Genomic DNA, 6,494 nt, shown 5'->3' on the forward strand with positions numbered 1-6,494 from the left:
GAAACGTTTAAATGTTCATTTTTAAAAACGATTAAAGGTTCATTAAAACGTTTAATATTTCATTAAAACGTTAAACGTTCATGTTTTGAAACAGGCAGTCTCCTTCTGACATCATAAAGAAACAAGCGGTCTCCCTCTGACATCATAAAGAAAAAAGCAGTATCTTTCTGACATCAAAGAAACAAGCAGTCTTCCGATGACATCATAAAGAAAAAAGCAGTCTCTTAAATGTTCATTAACATGTGAAAATCTTCATTGAAACATTAAAATGTTAATTAAAACGTTAAAATGTTCATTAAAACATTAAATTCTTCATTAAAACGTTTAAATGTTCATTTTTAAAAACGTTAAAATGTTCATTAAAACCTTAAATTCTTCATTGAAACGTTTAAATGTTCATTTTTAAAAACGATTAAAGGTTCATTAAAACGTTTAATATTTCATTAAAACGTTAAATGTTCATTTTTTGAAACAAGCAGTCTCCTTCTGACATCATAAAGAAACAAGCGGTCTCCCTCTGACATCATAAAGAAAAAAGCAGTATCTTTCTGACATCAAAGAAACAAGCAGTCTTCCTATGACATCATAAAGAAAAAAGCAGTCTCCCTCTGACATCATAAAGAAACAAGCAGTATCTTTCTGACATCAAAGAAACAAGCAGTCTTCCTATGATATCATAAAGAAAAAAGCAGTCTCCTTCTGACATCATAAAGAAACAAGCAGTGTCCCTCTGACATCATAAAGAAACACGCAGTATCTTTCTGACATCAAAGAAACAAGCAGTCACCTTCTGACATCATAAAGAAACAAGCAGTCTCCTTCTGACATCATAAAGAAACAAGCAGTCTCCCTCTGACATCATAAAGAAAAAAGCAGTATCTTTCTGACATCAAAGAAACAAGCAGTCTCCTTCTGACATCATAAAGAAACAAGCAGTCTCCTTCTGACATCATAAAGAAACAAGCAGTCTCCCTCTGACATCATAAAGAAACAAGCAGTATCTTTCTGACATCAAAGAAACAAGCAGTCTCCTTCTGACATAATAAAGAAACAAGCAGTCTCCTTCTGACATCATAAAGAAACAAGCAGTATCTTTCTGACATCATAAAGAAACAAGCAGTCTCCTTCTGATATCATGTAGAAACAAGATATATATGTCTGATATATATCAGAATATATATATGCTTGTTGAATATAAATCATCATTAAAACGTTTAAATCTTCATTAACACGTTTAAATATATTTTTTAAAACGTTAAAATGTTCATTAAAACATTAAAATGTTCATTAAAATGTTAAAATATTCATTAAAAGGTAAAAATCTTCATTAAAACGTTTAAATGTCCATTCAAACATGAAATTCTTCATTAAAACGTTTAAATGTTCATTTTTAAAAACGTTAAAATGTTCATTAATATGTTAAAATCTTCATAAAAACATTAAAATGTTAATTAAAACGTTAAATGTTCATTTTTTGAAACAAGCAGTCTCCTTCTGACATCAAAAAGAAACAAGCAGTCTCCCTCTGACATCATAATGAAAAATGCTGTCTCCTTCTGACATCATAAAGAAACAAGCAGTCTCCTTCTGACATCATAAAGAAACAAGCAGTCTCCTTCTGACATCATAAAGAAACAAGCAGTATCTTTCTGACATCATAAAGAAACATGCAGTCTCCTTCTGATATCATGTAGAAACAAGATACACTGTATATATGTCTGATATATATCAGAATATATATGCTTGTTGAATATAAATCTTCATTAAAACGTTAAAATGTTCATTAAAACGTTAAATTCTTCATTTAAACGTTTAAATGTTTATTTTTAAAAACGATTAAAGGTTCATTAAAACGTTTAATATTTCATTAAAACGTTAAATGTTCATTTTTTGAAACAAGCAGTCTCCTTCTGACATCATAAAGAAACAAGCGGTCTCCCTCTGACATCATAAAGAAAAAAGCAGTATCTTTCTGACATCAAAGAAACAAGCAGTCTTCCTATGACATCATAAAGAAAAAAGCAGTCTCCCTCTGACATCATAAAGAAACAAGCAGTATCTTTCTGACATCAAAGAAAAAAGCAGTCTTCCTATGACATCATAAAGAAAAAAGCAGTCTCCTTCTGACATCATAAAGAAACAAGCAGTCTCCCTCTGACATCATAAAGAAACAAGCAGTATCTTTCTGACATCAAAGAAACAAGCAGTCGCCTTCTGACATCATATAGAAAAAAGCAGTCTCCTTCTGACATCATAAAGAAACAAGCAGTCTCCATCTGACATCATAAAGAAACAAGCAGTATCTTTCTGACATCAAAGAAACAAGCAGTCTCCTTCTGACATCATAAAGAAACAAGCAGTCTCCTTCAGACATCATAAAGAAACAAGCAGTATCTTTCTGACATCATAAAGAAACAAGCAGTCTCCTTCTGATATCATGTAGAAACAAGATATATATGTCTGATATATATCAGAATATATATGCTTGTTGAATATAAATCTTCATTAAAACGTTAAAATGATCATTAAAACGTTAAATTCTTCATTAAAACGGTTAAATGTTCATTTTTAAAAACAATAAAATCTTCATTAAAACGTTTAAATGTCCATTATAACATTAAATTCTTCATTAAAACGTTAAAATCTTCATTTTTTAAAATGTTAAAATGTTCATTAAAACGTTTAAATGTTCATTAACATGTGAAAATCTTCATTAAAACATTAAAATGTTAATTAAAACGTTAAAATGTTCATTAAAACATTAAATTCTTCATTAAAACGTTTAAATGTTCATTTTTAAAAACGTTAAAATGTTCATTAAAACCTTAAATTCGTCATTGAAACGTTTAAATGTTCATTTTAAAAAAAGATTAAAGGTTCATTAAAACATTTAATATTTCATTAAAACGTTAAATGTTCATTTTTTGAAACAAGCAGTCTCCTTCTGACATCATAAAGAAACAAGCGGTCTCCCTCTGACATCATAAAGAAAAAAGCAGTATCTTTGTGACATCAAAGAAACAAGCAGTCTTCCTATGACATCATAAAGAAAAAAGCAGTCTCCCTCTGACATCATAAAGAAAAAAGCAGTATCTTTCTGACATCAAAGAAACAAGCAGTCTCCCTCCGACATCATAAAGAAAAAAGCAGTCTCCTTCTGACATCATAAAGAAACAAGCAGTCTCCCTCTGACATCATAAAGAAACAAGCAGTCTCCTTCTGACATCATAAAGAAACAAGCAGTCTCCCTCTGACATCATAAAGAAAAAAGCAGTATCTTTCTGACTTCAAAGAAACAAGCAGTCTCCCTCCGACATCATAAAGAAAAAAGCAGTCTCCTTCTGACATCATAAAGAAACAAGCAGTCTCCCTCTGACATCATAAAGAAACAAGCAGTATCTTTCTGACATCAAAGAAACAAGCAGTCTCCTTCTGACATCATAAAGAAACAAGCAGTCTCCCTCTGACATCATAAAGAAACAAACAGTATCTTTCTGACATCAAAGAAACAAGCAGTCTCCTTCTGACATAATAAAGAAACAAGCAGTCTCCTTCTGACATCATAAAGAAACAAGCAGTATCTTTCTGACATCATAAAGAAACAAGCAGTCTCCTTCTGATATCATGTAGAAACAAGATATATATGTCTGATACATATCAGAATATATATGCTTGTTGAATATAAATCTTCATTAAAACGTTAAAATGTTCATTAAAACGTTAAATTCTTCATTAAAACGGTTAAATGTTCATTTTTAAAAACAATAAAATCTTCATTAAAACGTTTAAATGTCCATTATAACATTAAATTCTTCATTAAAACGTTAAAATCTTCATTTTTTAAAATGTTAAAATGTTCATTAAAACGTTTAAATGTTCATTAACATGTGAAAATCTTCATTAAAACATTAAAATGTTAATTAAAACGTTAAAATGTTCATTAAAACATTAAATTCTTCATTAAAACGTTTAAATGTTCATTTTTAAAAACGTTAAAATGTTCATTAAAACCTTAAATTCTTCATTGAAACGTTTAAATGTTCATTTTTAAAAACGATTAAAGGTTCATTAAAACGTTTAATATTTCATTAAAACGTTAAATGTTCATGTTTTGAAACAGGCAGTCTCCTTCTGACATCATAAAGAAACAAGCGGTCTCCATCTGACATCATAAAGAAAAAAGCAGTATCTTTCTGACATCAAAGAAACAAGCAGTCTTCCTATGACATCATAAAGAAAAAAGCAGTCTCTTAAATGTTCATTAACATGTGAAAATCTTCATTAAAACTTTAAAATGTTAATTAAAACGTTAAAATGTTCATTAAAACATTAAATTCTTCATTAAAACGTTTAAATGTTCATTTTTAAAAACGATAAAATGTTCATTAAAACCTTAAATTCTTCATTGAAACGTTTAAATGTTCATTTTTAAAAACGATTAAAGGTTCATTAAAACGTTTAATATTTCATTAAAATGTTGAATGTTCATTTTTTGAAACAAGCAGTCTCCTTCTGACATCATAAAGAAACAAGCGGTCTCCCTCTGACATCATAAAGAAAAAGCAGTATCTTTCTGACATCAAAGAAACAAGCAGTCTTCCTATGACATCATAAAGAAAAAAGCAGTCTCCCTCTGACATCATAAAGAAACAAGCAGTATCTTTCTGAAGTCAAAAAAACAAGCAGTCTCCTTCTGACATCATAAAGAAACAAGCAGTCTCCCTCTGACATCATAAAGAAACAAGCAGTATCTTTCTGACATCATAAAGAAACAAGCAGTCTCCTTCTGATATCATGTAGAAACAAGATATATATGTCTGATATATATCAGAATATATATATGCTTGTTAAATATAAATAATCATTAAAACGTTTAAATCTTCATTAACACGTTTAAATATTAATTTTTTTAAAAACGTTAAAATGTTCATTAAAAAATTAAAATGTTCCTTAAAATGTTAAAATATTCATTAAAAGGTAAAATTCTTCATTAAAACGGTTACATGTTTATTTTTAAAAACATTAAAATCTTCATTAAAACGTTTAAATGTCCATTCAAACATGAAATTCTTCATTAAAACGTTTAAATGTTCATTTTTAAAAACATTAAAATGTTCATTAATATGTTAAAATCTTCATTAAAACATTAAAATGTTAATTAAAACGTTAAATGTTCATTTTTTGAAACAAACAGTCTCCTTCTGACATCATAAAGAAACAAGCAGTCTCCCTCTGACATCATAAAGAAACAAGCAGTCTCCTTCTGACATCATAAAGAAACAAGCAGTATCTTTCTGACATCATAAAGAAACAAGCAGTCTCCTTCTGATATCATGTAGAAACAAGATATATATGTCTGATATATATCAGAATATATATGCTTGTTGAATATAAATCTTCATTAAAACGTTAAAATGATCATTAAAACGTTAAATTCTTCATTAAAACGGTTAAATGTTCATTTTTAAAAACAATAAAATCTTCATTAAAACGTTTAAATGTCCATTATAACATTAAATTCTTCATTAAAACGTTAAAATCTTCATTTTTTAAAATGTTAAAATGTTCATTAAAACGTTTAAATGTTCATTAACATGTGAAAATCTTCATTAAAACATTAAAATGTTAATTAAAACGTTAAAATGTTCATTAAAACATTAAATTCTTCATTAAAACTTTTAAATGTTCATTTTTAAAAACGTTAAAATGTTCATTAAAACCTTAAATTCTTCATTGAAACGTTTAAATGTTCATTTTTAAAAAAGATTAAAGGTTCATTAAAACGTTTAATATTTCATTAAAACGTTAAATGTTCATTTTTTGAAACAAGCAGTCTCCTTCTGACATCATAAAGAAACAAGCGGTCTCCCTCTGACATCATAAAGAAAAAAGCAGTATCTTTGTGACATCAAAGAAACAAGCAGTCTTCCTATGACATCATAAAGAAAAAAGCAGTCTCCCTCTGACATCATAAAGAAAAAAGCAGTATCTTTCTGACATCAAAGAAACAAGCAGTCTCCCTCCGATATCATAAAGAAACAAGCAGTCTCCTTCTGACATCATAAAGAAACAAGCAGTCTCCCTCTGACATCATAAAGAAACAAGCAGTCTCCCTCTGACATCATAAAGAAACAAGCAGTCTCCTTCTGACATCATAAAGAAACAAGCAGTCTCCCTCTGACATCATAAAGAAAAAAGCAGTATCTTTCTGACTTCAAAGAAACAAGCAGTCTCCCTCCGACATCATAAAGAAAAAAGCAGTCTCCTTCTGACATCATAAAGAAACAAGCAGTCTCCCTCTGACATCATAAAGAAACAAGCAGTATCTTTCTGACATCAAAGAAACAAGCAGTCTCCTTCTGACATCATAAAGAAACAAGCAGTCTCCCTCTGACATCATAAAGAAACAAGCAGTATCTTTCTGACATCAAAGAAACAAGCAGTCTCCTTCTGACATAATAAAGAAACAAGCAGTCTCCTTCTGACATGATAAA

This window comes from Nothobranchius furzeri, chromosome 13 (genome assembly GCF_043380555.1).
Source record: "Nothobranchius furzeri strain GRZ-AD chromosome 13, NfurGRZ-RIMD1, whole genome shotgun sequence".
In the NCBI taxonomy this organism is placed as follows: domain Eukaryota; kingdom Metazoa; phylum Chordata; class Actinopteri; order Cyprinodontiformes; family Nothobranchiidae; genus Nothobranchius; species Nothobranchius furzeri.